General features: G+C 42.6%; 1 protein-coding gene across 1 annotated transcript in view; it reads left to right on the plus strand.

The window, feature by feature from the left end:
- Window positions 1–21869, plus strand: part of FRMD3 (FERM domain containing 3) — a 229575-nt gene that overhangs the window by 198190 nt on the left and 9516 nt on the right. The window lies entirely within an intron of this gene.

The raw sequence follows: 21869 nt of genomic DNA on the forward strand, positions 1-21869 counted from the left end.
AATATCAACTTAGTAAGTGTGAAAATAGCTGTACAGTTACCACTAGGAATTACACCATTAACTCCTCTGTGCATTGTATTGAAAAATTATTACTAATTCTGAGCACTGTCTGGTGTGAAAGCTCCATTCAGTAGAATGACTTAAGAATAATTATCTTGGTGAGGAATTAATGGGGATAACCATTTTGAGATCCTCAGGTGAAAGGCACTCAAAAAACAAACACAGAAAGCCTCACAACATACCTGCAAAATAGGTAAGAAGTATGGGGATCATTCCACTAAATAATGACATGCAGCGAACTCTGTGATGGAATGCAGCAGCTATTTGAGATTGCACAGTAAAACTACTTAGAATTTAAGGACATAGTGAAGAAGAATACCAGCCCAAATTCTCTCCTAATGCAACTCCATTGACTCGTCTACATTGTTCTGAGGACTCTTTGAACGTTTGAGTATATTCTTTATATAAAGAGGATGTCTACGTGTTTGCTTATTCACTGCTTTTTGCCCACATTCTGCACCTAACTCTCAGATGATGTGTTCATTAAAGATCCCATAGCATGGTTTTTAAAAGTAGAGGTATGAATCTCAACATCTTGGCTTAATTTCAACATAAATAATTACATTCTTTCTACCTAAAAATTCCCCGTGTAGATTCAATAGAAATATGGAAAGCCAATGGTATTTCACCGAGAATTTGATTTCATTGGCCTGGAGATCAAATAATTTGTGATTTCATCTTGCTGCAGCAGGAAGTACTAGAAATCTCACAAGCGTGTCTGTTTTCATAAGAGTTCTACCTTCCTTTTACAGACCCAAAAAGTGAAATCCTGGCTCTATTGATGTCAAAGGGAATTTTGCCTTTTACTTCAGTGAGGTCAGGATTTCATCCAAAGTGGTTGGATGATGTTTGGCTAAGCATTTGAATGTTTGGGTACTTAGATAAACATCTGGTCATTCACCCATTACTGTAGATAACTATGTAATTAGTGTTAATTTACAATAAATGACTTGTTAGCTACAGCTTTGAAAGGTTTGTATTTATGGTGACTTCGTTATCTGGTTATCAGATAACCACCAAATACTGTGTTACCAGAAGACAGTTACCACAATTACAGAATAATTACACCTTGTTACTTGTAAAAAAAAAAAAAAAGAAAGAAATACAGCTTCTTCTTCTTTTTTGGCAAAATCAGCTAATGTCCTTTCTGTAGGGTTTCCTAGCTGCAGAAGTATATATGGCTGGAGCAGCTGAATTTCTGAATTTACTATTGGCTAAGATGAAAAGTGTGCAGTAGTGAAATCCAATTTTGAAAACTGTCAAGGGTAGTGCTCACTGGATAATGTTGATAGACTTCAAATGAATAACATGTACAGTTCAGTAGCCACCTTGACTTTCAATTAGATATTGATATAGTTACTTTAGATTTAAAGTTGTAAGAACTAATGCAAATGTTTGTCTATGTATTGTCTCCTAGGAGGTACCATAAGCATAATTAAATTACTATGACTGCTAGTAATAATACTTAGCACTTGTATAGTATTTTCCTCCATAGATCTTAATGCCTTTGTTATGGCGTTTGGGGTGCGATCCAGTCCAGTGAGGGGAGGTGTCACCACTTCCCCTGCAACTTGGATGCCTCTCAATGCTTTGCTGGTGTGGCTCCCAGCCTGGGATGTTCACAACTAGCCTGCAAGCATACAGGTCACACTCTGAAGTGTCTGTGTGCTAGACAGCTCTGGTTCAGTGGCTGTAACCTCAGCATCCTTACACAACTAGCCGTGGTTACATCCAGCCACACTCCCACCACACTCCCAGTCCTCAGTTTTCCCCAAACCGTATGCTCTGTGATGTCCACGAGAGGGCTGGACGACTCAGAGAAATAATAATGTTAGTTTGTTCCTCTAAAGACACACAGGTACATCACATCGTATTAACTGGGGTAAATACACTCTCTTCCTTTTATACCCACACTGAATTAGTTTATAGTTAAAATAAAACAAGTGTATTAACAGGACATAGGTTAAGTGATGCCAAGTCAGAGGAATAAAGTTAGAAAGGGTTGCAAGCACATACAAGTGAAAACATGCATCTAAAAGTCTAAACCTTAATCTAGCAAATTATGGACTGTTCAAGATGGTTTCTCTCATCAATCTTCCTTTCTTCCAGCCATGGCTTACTTTCTCTCAGTGAGGACCTTCCACATAAGTACAAGGCAAGGTCTTACCTTGTCTTTCTAGGTGAAAGATCTTTGCCTAAGCAAGTTTCTCAACTATATTCAGTTTCCAGACACTTTAGACCTGATCCCCACCTCCCCAGATTGAAGGATCCATCTTTCACAGCTTATGTGAACTCCACTCCCTTGTTCCTATCTGGTGATGGAGGCAAAAGATGGCTTCCATCTTTTTTCTTAGATCTTCCAAAATTCAATGACTTCTTTTCAAGAGTCAGGATGGCCTCATGCTTTTCTTCCATTCTTGTGAACTTCCCAGTCCTTTGCTGATTTCTGTGTAAATGGGGCTTCTCTTGTTTTGATTCCATCATGCGTAATTTACATAGGAGACAGGTAAATAGCTGCCTTCTCTCCTGTCTGGCAGGGAACCTGTTTCTCCCTGTTTGGCCACATACTTTAATAAATAATATAATAAATTATCCATATATCCTTATATAGTGTTAATAGCATTTCATAATGATATTAATTAAGTGTGCTATCAGCTTTCAAAAAAGACCTCACTCAATACACTTTTTTATAATACAGTAATATTGTATATAATCATATTTGATTTAATATTGTATATATTCAGGTCATTCAGTTCACTTGAGGTTCAGCCCTCCCATCTTTATAAACTTGTAAACCTTTTAAATGGATTCTTCTGAGAGTTACCCCTCAAATAAAGTTCATTTAAGCTGTGAGGAAGGCAACCTCATGAGGCAAGATTGGGATTTTTCAACTTGGAAAAGAGGTGACTAAGGGGGAATATGATAGAGGTCTATAACAGGAGTTCTCAAGTTCATTGCACCATGACCCCCTTCTGACAACAAAGTTACTACATGACCCCAGGAGGAGGTGGAGACCGAGTCCCACTGCCTCGGGTGGAGGGAGAGGGGGCTGCAGCCTGAGCCCCGCCACCCCAGGTGGGGGTGGAGTTTAGGCTTCGGCCCTGGGTCCCAGCAAGTCTAATGCTGGCCCTGGTGACCCCATTAAAATGGGCTGTGATCCACTTTGGGGTCCTGGCCCACAGTTTGAGAACTGCTGGTCTATAAAATCGTGACTGGTGTGAAGAAAGTAAATAAGGAAGTGTTATTTACTCCTTCTGATAACAAAGAACTAGAGGTCAGTAAATGAAATCAATAGGCAGTAGGTTTAAAAAAAACAAAAGGAAGTATTTCTTCACATAATGCACTGTTAACCTGTGGAACTCTTTGCCAGAGGATGTTGTGAAGGCCAAGACTATAACAGGGTTCAGAAAGAACTAGATAAATTCATGGAGGATAGATCCGACAGTGGCTATTAGCCAGGATGGGCAGAGATGGTGTCCCTAGCCTCTGTTTGCCAGAAGTATGGAATGGGTGACAGGAGATGGATCACTTGATTACCTATTCTGTTCATTCCCCCGAGAGTACCTGGCATTGGCCACTGTTGAAAGACAAGATACTGGGCTAGATGGACTTTTGGTCTGATCCAGTATGGCCGTTCTTATGTTCTCTGGTGGAGAAGGAAGCTCCATGCTCTTTCTTCCTCCACTTGTTAGCTTAATAGCTAAATTTACTTAATATGTAAAAATGGACTTTCATTGTCTTTGTCTGAAGACTGGGGTGGTCAGAGAATCAAATACACATTCCTTTGTCTAAGGCAGACCTATTTACCAACTCTTCCTGCATGCATGCTTTAAACACACTTTAGTCATAATTCTAGCATATATTCATAACTCTTAATACGCACGGTGTGCTTATATCATACAAGAATATTAATTATCAATGAGTTATTAGTTTTCAAATGATACCTTACAAGGCATATTTTGTACAAAGATTATTACAATAGTGTGAAGGGTGTGACTACAGAGTTGCTTGTGTCACTTTTACGAACAGGGTAAACATTAATAGTTGCTTTACACAGAGTCCCAGAGCAGTTAAATTACTTGTCTGCATTCACATGGTTAACTGGTAGCAGAGCCAGCAGTAGAAGCGAAGTTTCTTGACTCCCAGACCAGTGTTAGCACTCCCAATATTTCACCTGTTAGCCTAGCATCTCTTGCTTGTCTCTGAATTTCAATTAACCTTATGTGGTAGCTGAATGAATTGCTTAGTATGCAGTGGCTTGGTGGTTTCTTGTTACCATTTTAAGAAGCTCCTTGAAAATATCACTTTGCTTCCTAAAATTGCCTGAGAGATTAATTCACAAGTTGGCCAAGTCCTATGAGAAGTATTAAACTAAATTACATTACAATGAGGTAGATTTCATGCCAATTATTTGAAAGTTGCTAGGTAACAAAGATATCAAAGTGAACTCCAGCACAGGAAACCTTCTGTATGGAATTTTGAACAACTTCAAACCTGTCTGTTTGTGCTTAGGAGAATTGTTTCAGAAGGGAAAACAAACAGAATGTAGGGACTAAAAATAAATCTCAATCATTCTAACATATCTAATGTCATTCCTAAAAATCTAAGCACATTGTGTAGACTTGTCTGTAAAATGAAATTCTCTTCCATAAATACACAAGTTGTTCAGTAATGCTGTGTGGTATTGCTAATTTTCCCCGAGGCAAAAGCATGAATAGTACAGAAGGAAGGGTGTTCTGACTGGACAAGAGGTCATGGCAGTCCATTGCAGTGCAGGCAAAGCCAATAAGACTTTGGTGATGGCATCAAAAATTACTGTTCTGTCAGTTAGAGGAGTTTTCAAAGTGAATAATAAAAAGGAATTTCTGTTTACAGCCAGACAAATCCAAATTTTCAAATTTTGGTGCCTGGTTCGTCATGTGGGCACTTAAATTTGCAAGTAATCACCCAGATATCAGGTTGAGATGACTTGTTGCCAGTTTGAACACCCAGATGCAGAACTGGTTGCTTTATCTTAAGCCCCAAAGTTTCAAAATTATATTCTTCTTCGAGTGCTTTCTCATGTCGATTCCATTCTAGGTGTGCATGCCCATGTGCGCATCCATCATAGATTTTTGCCTTAGCAGTATCCTTAGGGTTGGCTGTGGGACTCTCTTGAGTGCTGCGCTCATGCGTTGGTATATTAGGCACTGCCAGCTCTGCGCCCTCTCAATTCCTCCTTACTGCCCGTGATGGTTAGTCAGAGCACCTTTCCCTTTCCTTGCAAGGGTTAGCAGTTCTTCTACTTCAGTCTTCGAGCCTTACGGCCTTTTAAATAGTTTGTTTACAGTAGTTAATTAGTAAGTACAGTAGTTGTTAAGTAGTGTAGTTAGAGAGAAAATCCCAGCGGGGACTTTGCTGGAGATGGGGCATACCCCGCTCTCCAGGTTTTGAGCCCTGCTCTGACTGTAACAGTCCTATGCTTGTTAGTGACCCACATAGCAGCCTCAAGTGCTTGGGGAATCATGTGAAGGACAAGTGTCGCATCTGTAAGACCTTCTGTCGCAGAACTCAGAAAGAGAATCAAATACACATTTCTTTATTTAAGGCAGACCTTTTGTCCCAGAACTCAGAAAGAATGAGACGTCCATTTGAGGGACGACCTCATGGAGGCTGCTCTCTGCCCGGCGTCCGAGCCTTCCCAGCCGGAGACTGCCCCTAGCATCTCAGCTTTGGTGCACAGCGCACCCCTGGCACTGGGCTCCACTCGGCACTGCTCCCCATTGCTGGTACCTAAGAAGAAGTCGAAGAAGAGCAACTCCCTGGCACTGAGCATGAAGGGCAAAGGACCCAATTCGGGCTGACGCCCCACACCGGTGCCACATGAGGATGCCCCTCCCATGGGGTCCCCAAGTCCCCTGAGGGAATCCATCATCAACTCCAGGAGTGGTAGGGGACCCTGACTGCTGGCAGGGCTGATGCCTTCCCAGGCTCTCCTGGCGCCCAGAGAGCAGAGGCCTCTGCCAGTGCCACCAGCACTGCGTGTGTCACAGAACACAGCAAAGGCTCCTGGTGAGGGAAAGCCATCCATAAAGACCCCCCAGAGGGCGGGTGAAGGATGCCAATCTTCAGAGATAAGACAGCACTCTCCGTCTCCATGCCCCATGTCTCTGTCTTCTGCGAGATGTCCTAGATCGCTGGCACCGTGCTCATGGTCTTCACCCTCTTGACACAGGTCACCTAGAGGAAGGCATCGGTCACCATATCACCAGCACCGATCATCCTCCCACCGGCTGTTTCCTCGGCACAGATCCCTGTCTCCCAGACAGCGAGAGTGGTCTCTGTTGCGATACCTATCCCCTGACACCAGTCCTCCTCCTTGAGGCACTGGTCTCCCGTGGCGATGGTTAGCCATCAGACACAAGCTGCTTCTGCCCGTCTGTGGTCCCTGAAAGGTGATTCCTCCAGTATGGAAAAAGAATTCAGCCGTTCACTGTGACACCACCTGCGTGATTAGGCACCTGAGGCTGTGTTGACCTCTGCAATGTCGTTGTGGCAGCAAAGCCAGTGGCCGGTGCAATGGCCCTATTCAAGCACATGGGGCATGCCTGTCATGCCAATGCTTCAGTCAGTCCATTCCTCAGCTGCCATCTCAGGGCAGCAACTACCGGCACTGAGCTCGGTGATCAAGGCACACTCGGAGGCTGGGGTAGAGGAGTGAATGCCCAGCCTGATACCCTCTTACTCCGCAGGGGATGATGTCCTGGGGCCTATCCTGGTGACCCTGTCATCATCCTCTCGTGCCAGCCCTCTGGACAATTTTAAAGAACAGCAGGCCCTGTGGTATACAGTGTTCTATAAGAACAAGATCTAGCTGTGGACATATACTTAACGGTTTTGACAGTCTTCTTTCCAAAGCCTCATAAATAGGAAGATGAGCGCAAATTGCACAACCTAGACACCAGGAGGGCACTTGCCTTCTACATCGACAGGACTAAGCCATTTCGCAAGTCAACTCAGCAGTTCGTTGTGGTAGCGGACAGGATGAAAGGTCACCCAGTGTCTGCTTAGAGGATTTCATCCTGGATCATGGCCTGCATCCATTACTGCTATGATCTGGTGAAGTTGCTGTGACACCCTGGCACCCCAGTATTCACCACTGTCATGTAATTAGAATATGTTTTGGACAACGTACCTCACAAGGTATATCATTCTAAAAGTCTTGATCTGCTAGACATTTAATAGCTTGTTGGATTGTATGTGTTATCATTGTATGTGAAGTTATGAAATTTGGGTATGTATGTGTTACTGAAACATGTTGTGAGGTTGAAAACACACGCAAGCAACCTTTCAGGTACAACAGTAAAAAGGCCAAACAATGTTAATGGCTTATTGAGGAAATGCACACAAGCACAAGGATTACCCCAGAAACTGTATACAATAGAAACCTCTCAGAGATAGCAGTACACAATGGGAACTGTTTGACACAGGTCACAGCAAAAGAGATTTCCAGCAAGTGGGAAAAGAATATAAAAGGGGGAAATGACAACGTGATGTTACCTCGCTCTCCCTACAACAACGCACCTGGAAGTACCTGAGGAATAAGGACTGAACTGTGGGAAGCAGTGGTACCAGGCTAGAGGGATTTCTAGGCTATGTATGAAATCCTGCCAACTCAGTTTGTGGGTTTGTTTATTTACTAGGTAATCTGCTTTGATCTGTTTGCTCTCACTTATAATCACTTAAAACCTATTCTTTTGTAGTTGATAAACTTATTGTATGTTTTAATCTAAACTAGTAAGCTTTGACAGGAGTGCTTGGGGCAAATCTCTGCTTGGTAACCAAAAATATGCATTGTTCTTTTCACATTGAGGGAGAGGCAGGCCAGGTATTAAACCCGTATACTGACCAGATTTGACAAGGGCCTGCGTGTAACTGCAGCTCGGTGTGTCCCTACATATATGAATGCTGGTGAAAATGCAGGCTGGAAGGCTTTGAAGCTTTCCACAGCAGTACAGTGTGAGAGGGAGCCCAGGCTGGTGGGTCACGGGCTCAGCGGTACCCCAGTTCCAGGTGGTACCCCAGGGGGAACTCATCACAAGTGCCTCCACCAGCAACCGTGACTGTCCATTTGACTAGGGCTCAGGCTTTGTCAGCAGCCTACCTGGCCCAGGTGCCGATTCAAGATATCTGTAGGGCCACTACCTGGTTGTCTATCCACACGTTTACGTCTCATTACCCAGAAAGCCCAGATAGTGCTGGCTTTGGTAGAGCAGTGTTGCAAGCCGCAAGACCATGAACTCTGAGCCCAGCTCCAGGGATACTGCTTGTGAGTCACCTAGAATGGAAACCATATGAGCAAGCACTCAAAGAAGAAAAAACAGTTACCTACCTTTCGTAACTATTGTTCTTTGAGATGTGTTGCTCGTGTCCATTCTATTACCGGCCCTCTTGCCCCTCTGTTGGAGTTGCTGGCAAGAAGGAACTGACAGGCCGTAGGGTCAGTGGTGCGTAATATACTGGCACATGGGTGCAGCACTTAAGAGGGCGCCACAGCTGACCCTACAGATACCACTAAGGCAAAAATCTCCAGCGGTGCACACCTAGAATCGAATGGACATGAGCAACACATCTTGAAGAACAACAGTTATGAAAGGTAGGTAACCGTTTATTTTTCTTGTGGATGGTTTACCAGACCAGTGCTGGAAGAGCTACAAGTATGAAGATAATATTCTTCATACTTAGTCGCACTGACTAGAATAACTTCAGGGAACATGACACAACTCTGCCTATGAGTAACAGAATTGAGATGGAAATGTATCTCTAATACTTTAAGTTTTTATGTTGGCAAGGACCTCATTGCCCCTTTCTGTACCAGGTGTCCTAGATCTTGCACTCCCATGTGTCTTGAGCATTCAGAAGATCATTCTCAATCAGTGCATTGCAACAAGAAGTGAGTGAGAGCCACTGGACAGAGTGCTGATTCATGTAGACACAGACACAGTCCAAGTGGTTAGCAGCGATAATTAAAAGCAATGGTTCTGGAAAGAGGGAGAGTGGGAAACACTCTTTTCTGAAGCTCTACATCTTTGTCTTCATACCATTAAAATATTTTAACAAAACTACTAGGTCACATTCACAGTTTAGGGAAGACAGGTTTAAAATCTGGCCTAGTCTGCCTTGAGAGGCACGTTGTCAGCACCTCTCGCACTCAGCCTGTCCCAGTGTGTCCCGGGCAGGCCACAATCACATTTCAACATTATACCTTAATTATGTCCTCCCCAGCCCCACGAAAGTTTTTAAAATGACAGTACTCCTGGATTTTTCAGGCTAGTAACAGGTGCCTGTTGTTCTTTATATTGCTGAGCAACCTGAATCATCTTGTCAGACTTTGCAGAGAGAGAGAGGAATACAAAACCCTGGAGAAACAAGTAGATATGTTTACAAAATGTTCTGTGAGATGGCTGTAATTATCAGGACAGTTTCCCTGGTGATATGATAGAAATGAAGGTTAATGTCTTTCTATTTACAGTTAATAGAAAATATTTTTCTTTAAAGATACTGTCCTCTCAGGATTCTTACTGTTGAGTCTCCCGCTCCCATTGCAAGACAGGGCAGAACTCCCTTAACTGAGTTTTCATTCTCTGAAGCCGTGGGAATAAACACGAGACAACTAAACCTTTCACATCCTCCCAGTCACACTCCAACTTCTGCTGTCTCATTTCCTAGAACCTTCTAACAGGTTCTTTCTCAACTGTGGTCAGGGCAAGAGCTCTCTGCAGGAGTCAGGCGCTTACACTGACAGCATCTCAGGTATATTTGCTTCAATAAATTTTCAGTTTTTGCTGGTCTGTCTGTTCTTCTGCACTATTGGCTTGGTGGTCATAGAAGTAGAATTCTTTTCAGAATCCATGACCACCTACTGCCTCTGGGCTGATCTGGTAAGCTTCATTGATATCCTCAGAGCACCTTTTTTAATACTTTAGCATCGTAGCCTTAACACTGCAAGCCTTTTGTCCCAAGTTATGTAGCACTTTTGTGCATTTCTTAGGCTATGACTACCCTAAGGACCTCACAGTGGCACAGTTGTACTGCTACAGCTGTGCTGCGGTAATGTCTCCTGTGTAATGCTCTCCTGCTGGCATAATTAAATCACCCCCAACAAGCGGCATTAGCTGTTGGCAGGAAAGCCTCTCCTGCTGACATAGCACTGTCCACACTAGCACTTCTGCCAGTGAAACTTACGTCCTCAGGGATGTGTGGTTTTTTCACATCTCTGACTGACAGAAGTTTTTACCAACAAAAGTGGTATCATAGACAAAGCCTTAGTAATCAGCATTCTCAAGACTCCAGTGTGTTAGGAACTTTGCACAAAAAAAAAGTGCCAGCTTTGGAGTTTTTTTCTGAAGAAAAGTAATTAGTACTTGTCATGTTCCAGGCTTTCCAGATTGATCAATCCCCTGATCCATACTGACGCTGCCTAAAGCGCTTTTAGATTTGTACAGATCTCAGCATGGATCCAGAGTCTTGTTTTGTTGTATGTTTTATTTCTAGAATGTTGTTCTCCCTGGCATTAATGTAGGTAAAAAATGTCCCTCGCAGATGAGCGTGACCTCTCTATGGAGATGAGTATTAGAGGTGTGAGTGTCAGATATGTTTGGAGATGTCATCCAGAGTTATCAAACTCTGAGAGGAGTAATTAAGGACATTTCTAGAGGTACTCCTCAAACTCCTGTCCATACAATAAGCTGATTTGCAGTACTTCAAAGAATTTATCCTTGAAGCAGAAGCCTGAGTTGAGTCCCTGTATTGAGCCCCTAGGAAAGGTTTTCAGAGTGGGCAAATGGACACATGTGGATCTCTTCAGGTGCCTGTGATGGGGTTTACAGACCCAAACTGAGGCTAAGAGAATTGTGGAGCACTTTTAGACCAAGAAGGCCCCATCCCTCAGCAGTAGCAGCAGCGCATGCGTAAAAGGAGAGGACCTGCTTAAAAGGGGACTCTGAGACTGCTGCAGGAAGGCAGCCAGGCTTTAGCTTCTGGAACAGAGGGATCTACCAGGGAAGGATCTGGACTGTGAGTAAGACCCAACTGGGAGGCCAATGGCCTGGGTCCTCTTTCTACCCCTGTTCTTCCTGAGAAGGGAGAGCAACTGGACCCTGAGCTGGAAGGCCTAACTGACCGCCTGAATTACTGAAACGGGGAGGGAAAACGAGTGCTGAGACCATGCCACAAACTGAAAAGAGAACAGGAAGTAGGCAGTGGCCCAGTGGAGGGTGGTCTTTTGTACCAGCAAGCGAGGACTGAGACTTTTTTAACCTTTTTCCCATTGAGACCTGGGTTGGGACTGGTGGAAAGGGAGGGCCCAGGTTCCCCTACTTGCCTCTATGCCCCCAGACACTGGAGGAACCCAGGAAGCACCAGGGGACAGTGGACTCTAACTCGGCCACCAGCCCCTCAGATTGCCTGGCAGGACTGTCCCAACATTATGAGACTGTTGAACCATGTCCTGCTCTCTAGCCCTGCTGGACCAAAGTGAACCCCAGCACAGTATCCCTACAAAACCTGCTAGGTTGCTCTCTGTGTTCCTGTGTCTGTAATAAAGCCTAATTCTTTGCGTTTATTTAGCTGTTATTTTGCCTGTCAGGAAGTAGCAAAAGTAGACCAGTGTCTCTGGATCTCTTAGTCACCAGGTTAAAGCAGGGCTTGACACATTTGAACCTCCCCATTAAAAAGCCCCCTGAGTCATGGGATATGAATGTGGTTCTGACAAACTGAGAAGTGCCATTTAAGCCACTTGATACATGTGAGCTCACATTTCTTACATGGAAGGTTATTCTGCTGGTAGCAGTGACTTTAGCTCGCTGAGTGAGCAAGTTTGAGTCTTTTTAGTGACCTTCTACCTTATGCCAAGTTTTACAAAGAAAAGGATGATGCTCTAGTCTCACCCTAAATTCATTCTAAAGTTGGTGATGGATCTCCACTTCAGTCTGCCACTTTTGAACATTTTCTTACTCTCATGCCCATCCTCTTGAGGTCCTTTTCCACAAGCTCGATATCCAAAGATCCTTCTTACTTTATTTGGAGTAGACTAAGACTTTAGGAAGTCCACCCAACTTTTTGTTTTAATCAACACTTATTCAGTAGGCACTGTTTATAAAATCCATGTCTGAATGACTAAGGGACTATTTTAAGACATTGCATTAATTACTCCTCTGACCTAAGGAGGTCTGTGGATCATATGTCAAACAGTCTGAAACAGAGTGGCTTTAATTGTTAGCATCAGTTAATTGTTAGCTTTAAGTCTTTTTCAATTGAAAATTAATGCATGAATCTCTCTGCACACTTTTACCATGCCTTAGTGTTGAGATTTGGCTCCAGGAAAGAGGCCTTCTGATTCTTGGCACTGCAGAACTAATTCCCAAAGTCAGCTTCCCCAAGCTCTTCCTCCACATAGAGTTCTGTACTTCTTTACCTTTGTTCTATTTGAGTTGGCCACATTCGGGATATATTTTTTCTGAGGATATATCCTCTGGGACTGAGAGGCTCTGTGTATGTGCCTCTTTTTGTGTTTGGAGATATCTTATCCTGCCCTCTGTATGTACTTTTACCTGTCTAATTAAAAGATAGCTATATACGGGGAATACAGTTGGATATACATTTATACTTAGTAACGTTGGGCATTGGCCTAGACTTGTGCATTGTCTGTTGCAGTGTTATTGCTTTACTTTATTTTGACAAATCCCCTCAAGCAGCTCAGTCTTTGAGTGAGAAACCTGTGCAGAAGGAATACTTGACCTGTAATTCTCTTTGTTGCTGTTACACTTGAAACATGCACTTGCACACCCATATATGTAGCTACACACACACTCAGGTACTTACAGTTGTTACTCATTTTACATTTGCCAATCCAAGTTTGTATGTCAAAATACAAACTTCATGCATGCAGCAGGTACATGGAAATTTTATGCATACAACTTAGGCTCGCAACTTTAAATATTTGGCCACTTTTGCATAACGATTTTGATGTTTTAAAACAGATTAATAAAAAAACAAAATAACAGTCTGTGGCCTTTAGTATGAGGGTTTAATGTAATCTTTAAAGTTCAGAAAGATCTTTTTGTGCAGCAAGGATTCTGTACTATTTCTAACCTAGTTCACTTTTCTTTTTTCAGTGCACAGAGCAGAGCTATATCACACACTTATTTTTAAAAAAATTATTTCTAAATCGTTACTTCAGGTTAGAACTGCACTTCACCTATTGAACATATGTACAATTATGCATTTGCATTCTTAAAATCATTCCAGTTGAATATAAAGTACAGCACAGATTACTGTATATCAGATGGTGAGAAAAATGTTAAATATTTTGCATTGTGGAAACAAACTGCCTTTGATCTTAAAATTAGCAGAATAGTACTTCTGAGTGCTGATTATACCTGCTGTACAAAACAGGGTCTAGCAGGCAGCAGGGCATCACAAGGCTCCATGGCTTCCTAAAATTAAATAATTCCATTTTGAGATTGTGACAGATTGGAGGCAGCTTTTCTAATTTTCTTGTAAACCCCTGTAAACATAATAGGCATCTTTTACTCAATTTACCTATAATTTTATTTTTTTTGCTAATTACTCAATTATTTTTGAATGGTGAGATCTTTATCTCATTAGTGGAGCAAAGTCCATAATGTGTGACTTGAAGGATACATCTACACTACCCGCTGCATCGGCAGATAGCAATCGATCTATCACGGATCGATTTATCGTGTATAGTGTAGACGTGATAAATCGATCCCCGATTGCCCTCCCGTCGACTCCTAAACTCCAGCAGTGTGAGAGGCGGAAGCAAAGTCGACAGGGGAGCCACGGCCGTCAATCTAGCACCACGAGGATGCAAAGTAAGTAATTTTAATTCAATCTAAAATGCGTTGACTTCAGCTATGCTATTCTCGTAGCTGAAGTTGTGTATCTTAGATTGATCCCACCCCCCCAATGTAGACCAGGCCATAGTGTCTGCCTTTTCTTATCTTGGTACTGAATCTTGAACATTTCTTTCTGAAGTCCCCTAGTGGATCTATGTGTAATAGAATGCATAATTTGTTTTTCGTGAGTTATTCAAATTTACACTCCTCTAACTTCACATCAAACAAAACTGTAGGTTTAACCACCCATGACAGAAACATCCAGTTCTGGAAGCATAAATTGTTTTTTCAATGCAAAAATAACAAATGTTTCCCCACATTCCCTCTGAAAAACCTACAGAAATATACAGATTAATATCCTTCAGAGGCAATTAGCAGCTGTGCCAGGATTCCCTCAGAACACAATTGTGAATTCTGACCTTTAAGATATTCTCCACATTTGTTTGAACATCATATTGTTACGTTTCCCGGGATAGCGAGGGTTGTGAGGCACCTCGCTACCACCTGCTCTTCATGTGAAGAAATTTTGTGCCTGCTTTGGGTCAGCTCCCCAGCTGCACTGGCAACACAGGCTCTCCTCTCTAGCCTTGCAGGCCCGGCAGTCACTCTACAGGTAGCAATTGGCACATCCCAACCCCAGAACTCTCTGAGCATCTCCTGGAGTGTCCAGGCATTGGTCCACTGGGCACTCGCAGTATTCACAGATCCTCTGTTTCTAAACAAACGGTACAGCTCTGCTTACAGCTCTTTCACCTCAGACCACTGTTCTGCTTAACACACAGCACTTACATATGTCTATAGTGAAATCCAGTATAAATTTCTTTAACAAAGCACAGAATTAAAGTAATAGCAAGTAGAAGAACTGGAAACAAATGTAGACATATAAAATAAAATCATGACATGCATTTTAGAGCCTAGACTTAATTAACAGGATATTCTCATGTCTTGTAATGTATTGCTCACCTAACGTGCTTGAAGCACATTATAGACAGGCTGGCCTGGGACCCTCCTTTCGTGAGATAAGCATGCTGTCAGTTTGCCTCATGGTTGAAGGATTAAAAATGTCTCTTTCTACTCTAAATATACTAGACCAAACCCTTTGCCTTTATTCAAAAGAGGACAGCCCCTGCTTGTTGTCTGTTCTTGTAGATTTCTGAATCTCTAATTTGCACCTGGCTCAGTATGCAACTAGGCATGCGTTTTGAGGCATACAATACACAAATGGCCAGACGGAGATAATTACTTCCTGCCTGAACGAAACATTTCCAATACATCACCACTGGTGACCTCCCAGACCTTAAAAACATAATTTTCAGTATAAATGCATGCAGGATGACTGGTCAACAATATGTAACTTCTTAAATATTATCCATATGTACATTTTGCAATGATGACCTGTGGGCTACTGGCTCTCAGTAGAGACCTCACATGCCACACTCTGGTGAACTATTATGCTGGTATCTGATTCAGGGGATCCCTGTACAAACCTATGCAACCCAGCACCATAGTACTTGTTAGAATTATTAGTGTTAGAGGTTTTTTGCTTTTTTAAGTGCCCAAGAGTAGTATCTGGAGGGTTGATTGCATACTCCTTTCATTTTCTTTTCAGTGGTGTGTTAGGCTCATTTGTAATAAGCTTATGTATCCTAACCACAGTTTGCATATTAGGGAATATTGGTCTTGGAAGTCATAGATTTTCCTCTGTTTTTTTAAACCAAACCAGTCTACTTAAAGAGAAGTTATAACCCCCTTGCTTTGAAGACAGCTTAAATCAGATCTAAATGCAGCCAACAAGAGGGCTTTTCTAGCAGTTTCCAACAGTGGGCTAGAATCTCAGCTACAGGACATCGATTGTTTGCTAGGTGCACATTGGGGGAAGGGAGAGGGTTAGAGAGTGTCAGAATAATTGGTGGTGGCTCCCTGATTCTGGAGTTAGTAGCTTTCTGGGCCCTTTGTGCAACTAGAGGAGCACAAAAAGGCCAGACTACAGGAGAGACATCATTCGCTGTCTGGAAAATCGCTTGCTGAATATGTTTTTTGAACATTACACAGCATTCATTGCCAGCATCAGGAAACTTATTGTCTATTCTCTCTTCTTAGAGGTGGAATCTCTTCCCTACTTGCTGAGTGTCAAGTTTAAAGCAAAAGTGTCACTGACTCAGCTATATGATTTGACGAAATGTTTCAGCACAAATTCTTAGACACAGTCAACAGGCTGATTCAGAGTAACCCAATATGGGTTATTTTTTTGCATAAGTATATTGATTGGCCTTAAATATAATTCACAGTCCTGGCCAAGGGATGTTTGCTCACTAAGTCAGGTTTCCCTAGAGTTAAGAACACAGTTGTGATTTATTTAACAGGCTCTACTTGATTTTGTAAATCTATAAATAGTACAGCTGCTGCACTACTTGGTAGCCAGGATTTTCATTTTATATCCTAATAATTGCTACAAGGGGGATGATGGTGGAATTTGATAGAATCACATAGGAATGTCACTTCTGAAGAGGTGACAAAATGGGGCAAAACAGAGAAGGGGTCACTTGGTCCTCTCTCCTCCCCACAAAGAATTTGCTCATGAAAAGGAATGTGGGTGCATTGAAAGTAGCAGTGGCAGTCTTTGTTCCACATAGTTACTTTGTGGAGCAGAAAAAGGAATCCTAGCACTGGGGACAGTCTTTCTTATATGGAGCCCAAGTGTATGTTTATATATAACAATGCTTTGCTAAAATGCAGATGCAGTAATATCTGGCTGAGTTAAAACAGATGTCTTGCATAAGACAAACAAGTGGGGATGAATCAAACATCCACAGGACAATGTGTGGGGACAATTCATTCTCCTATATGGTTCAGAGAGAGCAAGAGCCTCTGATATGGAGGGTTTGGCAGCACCACAAGTGTTTGAACATCCAGGATGAGTGTTACAGGGCCGAGATGCTCCATTCCTTCCCCATGTGGCTTCATTGGCACCAGCAAGGACTGCCAGTACAACTGTCAGGATGGCACTATGTATGCTGTTTTGTTCCATTTTCCAGTTGGAAATAGTTATGCACTGTAAACACACATGGATTAAGTCTGTTTAGTGACCCAGCATATCCTTTGCTAACCAATGAATGCAATGTGGTTTCTGGAAAAACACCTTTCTGATGGATATGAACATCCTCTGGTTTTGTCCACAATTGAGAACTGGAGCACATCTCTAAAGGGAGATGCACTTTTCCAGTTGCACTTTTCTGTTCTCCCACTTATTCCAGGGCACAGGCCAGGACAGACTTTGACCTTAGCTGAGGAATCTAAGTCCCAAACCTTGAAATGTAGAATACCTTTATAACCTTCCTCCCCATGCAGGAGGAATATTCAGCTTCCTGGTGAGAGCAGCTTAAGTCCCATGCAGGGGCTAGGGATCTATCCCTTGATAATTACAAATGCACCCACAGATAACACTGATTATGCAACTCTGTTGGCTGAATTGATTTTTAAAAAAAAAAATATGGATCATAGTGTCATTTTGCCCAGATACTTTGTGTTTTTTTTATGGCCTGTTGTTTCATCTTGCTATGTTTTAGTGCATTACATATTTTTATATTTGTGTGTGTAATTCAGCTGCTTTATTAGCAACTGCCAAGTGAGAAAGAAGCTATTGAAGATATTGCATTGTACATTATGAGACAGTTGGAAATGTTTAAAAATAACCTCCCTTTCTGTTCCCTAATGGGATATTTTTATTGGCCATGTTAGAAGCCTGTCATTTGATTCATTCAGAACAACTGGCTTTAGTCCTTTACAACACAGTGGAAACTTAATGAAAGGTCAGAGCCAGTATGGGTGGTGGTTTGACAAGGCTGTGATAGAAAATATAATAGTCAGTATGGTGAAATGTCTGGTAAAAATCCAAACCAGGAAAAGTATTCATTTGCGTATGGTTAACCACTGTAGCAAAGATGTGTGTATTCGCTTGCTGAGGCATGGGTCAAGGATCACAGCTAGAAGTGCTGGTAAGTTTCATTCTAATATACTCAGCTGCTTTTAGGACTCTTTTCACAGAAGTCTGGTATCCAGATTTTCTTTGTAGTTTGTCATACTAAAAATAGATCATTTTGTGGGAAGCAAAATATATTATTATTATTAACAGAATACTACTTTTAATGGGGTAGAGAGAAGGAGGAACTACTGAGAGCTGAAAAAAGGATAAGATCAAAAGATGAATGAGATCCACTGGATAAATTATTTAACATGCTGTATATTTAAGTGTGAATTACTCATTTTTGCTAGCAAGTGGAACTTTACTCCTGCAGCCTTTCAGGAAAGAAAAAAGGTATAAACCAATGATAAGTTTTGAAAGAACAAAACAGTCCTGAAAAGAGTAGTTAGGGACCTTTTGAATGGTAGCTGAAGTACAATGATGACTGTTCTTAGCTTATCTCTGACATTTCACTAATTACAACTAACCAGGTTGAACTGCCAATCCATGCCATTTTTTTTCATGTAATTGAGCCCAATGCGTTTTGGATTTCTTATTTTGCAATAACTGAAGGTTTTCTTCAATGTATTAATTGGGTGCAGTTGGAAAATAATGGGCTTGATATTAATGTATATCAGGACAAGTAAATGTATATCAGGACAGAAGTAAATAATTTTAAACATAAAAGAGATGTAGTCAGAATCACGTGCAGTTTTATATAATATCAATTTTTGGGATACTGTTTGTTTACTTATTGCACTTCAGTCAGCCAGGGCTATATAAATTGACTGGTCAGTTTCACTTTCTTTTCAGACAGTTTAATTTTTTGGTTTTCATGCACTTAGAACAACGTGTTTTTGTCTAATTTTCTTTTAAATGACATCTCTATTAATATTAAGTTTTTTAAAACCCTTCTTTCTTTGACCAAAACCTAAATTTCCAAGAGAATTCACTGCATCACCCCATGCCTTGGTGCTGCTGTAGTGGGTGCAAAGGAATCATAAGACCCCCCAGTGCAGCAGGGCTTTTGTGGTGTGCCCCCACCTTCATCTTTCCCAACAGGATGCCCCAGCACTGGGGGCCTTCCAGGGCAGATGGCAGGGGGAGAGAATGGCCTGGGTGGTGTTACACTCCACCAGAGGCCTACGCAGTCTCTGGGTATGTGCAAATCACCTCTCCTGCTGGACCTATGGCAAGTGCAGCGATTAATCTGGACCTTGGGATATAAACTAGTTTCTGTTCATGTGGATTGAAAACAATACTACTTTGTATGGCTTTAATCCTTATTGATAAACTTGGACAAAATCTCTGTATCAATTAAAAGAGAAAAGTGGAAACAGGGTGGATGTGGCCTCCTGATGCAAGGGCTGCATTATATTAAACTGCCACAGGGGCACTGACCACCTGCAGCAGCACCATCTGCCCCAGCACTGCAAACCTAATCTTGCCCTGGTGCAGAGGGGAAGTTTGAGGGGCTTGCAAATGAGCCAACCTTGCATGGTGGCGCCTGTGCTGCAGTGCTGGGCCTGGCTCTTCACTTGGGCATTGCAACCTAGTGCCCAGGATCACAGCACCACTCAGGTTTGGCCTGGCTGCCCTTCTGTCATGACAGGAGGTAGCTGGGCCAAATATGAATGAGTGGTGTTGCAACCTAATGCATGGGATCACAACACCACTCAGGTTTGGACTGGCTAGGCCAAAACTCAGTGGTGCTGTGACCCTGTGTGTCAGGTCGCAACATCCGGAGAGATGAGCTGGACCCAGCCCTGCAGGGCAGGAGGTGCTGCTGTGGGACCTCTACTCCATACCAGGCCAGGAGAAAAGTGTGTTTGCCTGGTTTTGCACCCTTGCTGTCATGCTTTCTGTGAATACAAGTGAACGCATGAACTCAACGTGAAAACAGCCTTTGCTAGGGAACCTATTGATATTGAGGCTACAGCACTGCAGCCTCACAAAAATCTTGAGGAAAAATCTCCCAAAATACTTGGATTGACTTAAAAATCATGTTTAAAAAAGACAAACTTGATGATTTTGGGTGTGTTTTCTGGTTTTTGAACACTTTGGTGGAAAGTGTCTTGTTTTATGAGTGTGTTTCAGGAATTTCATCCTAAAATGCTCAAAAAAGGCACACAGAAATTTGGGACCTTCCTCCCTTTTACTTCTGATAGATGGTGTCCCATATGTCCCTTCCCCAGGCACTGATCTTTGCCCCCACCTCTGTGCTTTGCTCTTTTCAGCATCCTGTCTTGCTCTTTCTACTTCTACAGGGCACTACTCCTGTCCAACTTCTAATGCTGGAGACAGCCCCCTGCTCCAGTCATCCCAACTCCCTGAATGCTGGTCCTGCCAAGCTCACGCTCTATCCTATGCTATGTACCTCTTCCCAGGACACTGCCCTGGCTCTCCTGCCCAGCTCTCGCCTCCCCTTCTCCCCCGGCCTATGCCCAGTTCTGGGACAGGGCAGCTAGGCAGGAGCTGGATCCCTAGAGGCTGGGGAGGGGAAACATACTCCTGGGATCACTTTTCTATGGCTTGCTCTGCTTTGCTTCCTTCACCCCACTTAATGCTGGACAGAGGGGGAGGATGGGTCAGAACTGTCTCTGCAGACCCAAATACAACTCTCTGCTTCTTTGGTTGCCTGATGGGCACAGGCAGCAGCATTATCAGTAGAGCAAAAAGTTGTCTCTGTGGGACACAGAAAGCAGAGAACTGGGCCTCTGTCCAAAGCCTCCAGCAGCCTCCAGTGGTTGCAGTGAGAACTGCAGCATCTGTTACAATTCAGGCAGAAATCTTGGCCTGCTTGCACTTCTGTAAGAGCCTGGTTTTAATATCACACACTCTCAGCATTCACAAAAATACCTTGAGAGTTGGCAACTGCAATGGTATTTCAGTTAGCTTTATAGTACAATTAAAACAAACTGGAATTACCAGCAGGAAAGCAGGCAGCTGGCTAATTATGCGAGGTTGATATGAAAGATTGAGCTCTTATTTAGAGTAAAATTCATTTCACTTGCATAAAGCCAGAGTGCACATAAACTCCAGGTACAACATTAATGCAGGCCTGAGATGAAATCCACTTACTTTCAACCCTGAGACCACAACACAGAGGCAGTGGTGGAGTTCCCACGCGGCTGCTATGCTACTCCAACCAATTGTAAAGGAAGTTTGAGTTAAGGGATCCCAGTAATCACCCAGTTCATCCATGCTGCCACTCTTCACTATGATCTAAGCAAGCCAGACAACTCCACCACACAGGATTGTGAAGGTACCCCGCTGCATGATAATTGTGTTCACTATTTCTGCACAGTATTGCTCTGAGGCTTAAGTGCTGTGGTGGGCTTGCACAGATGAATTTTATTCTTACTGAACATAACACGTAAATGCACTGTACTTCTACGTTAGTCAATATTTGAGTGGATGTTGTTACTCGTAGCTCATACTTTCTTGGGTGTACATTATTAGTGCAGAGGATTTATCTCCCTTCCTATCTAAAAACTTGCAGGATGAAGAAAAGGGGTGGGGGGAAGAACCTGCTTTATCTCAGTTTTAATTGTTTTACTTGTGTCATTTTGAAATTTCTGCTTGATTATTTAGTTTGACTTTTGAGCGTATTGTCAGTCCTAACATTCCTCCTCATGTAATTTTTTGCTACAGGCAAAAACAAACAAACCACCCGCCCACCTACAAAAATTTTTTTTTTCACTTGGTATGTAAAGCTGTGCACTATATCCAGTCACCTAAAGCAGAAGTTTCACTAAGATGAACTACATTTTTCTGGGCCACTATAAGGAATCTATATTAGCTGGAAATATAATGGAGCTAGGGCTCCTCTAGACCCTACTTAATCTTCAGCTGATGGTTTTAGGCCATTAATAGCTGGTGAAAGTTATATCGGGGGACCAGCTCGGTCCTGGTGCACAGTTTACTACTGCTGTAGTGTCTGCCTGCCT

This window comes from Chelonoidis abingdonii, chromosome 6, assembly GCF_003597395.2.
Source record: "Chelonoidis abingdonii isolate Lonesome George chromosome 6, CheloAbing_2.0, whole genome shotgun sequence".
In the NCBI taxonomy this organism is placed as follows: domain Eukaryota; kingdom Metazoa; phylum Chordata; order Testudines; family Testudinidae; genus Chelonoidis; species Chelonoidis abingdonii.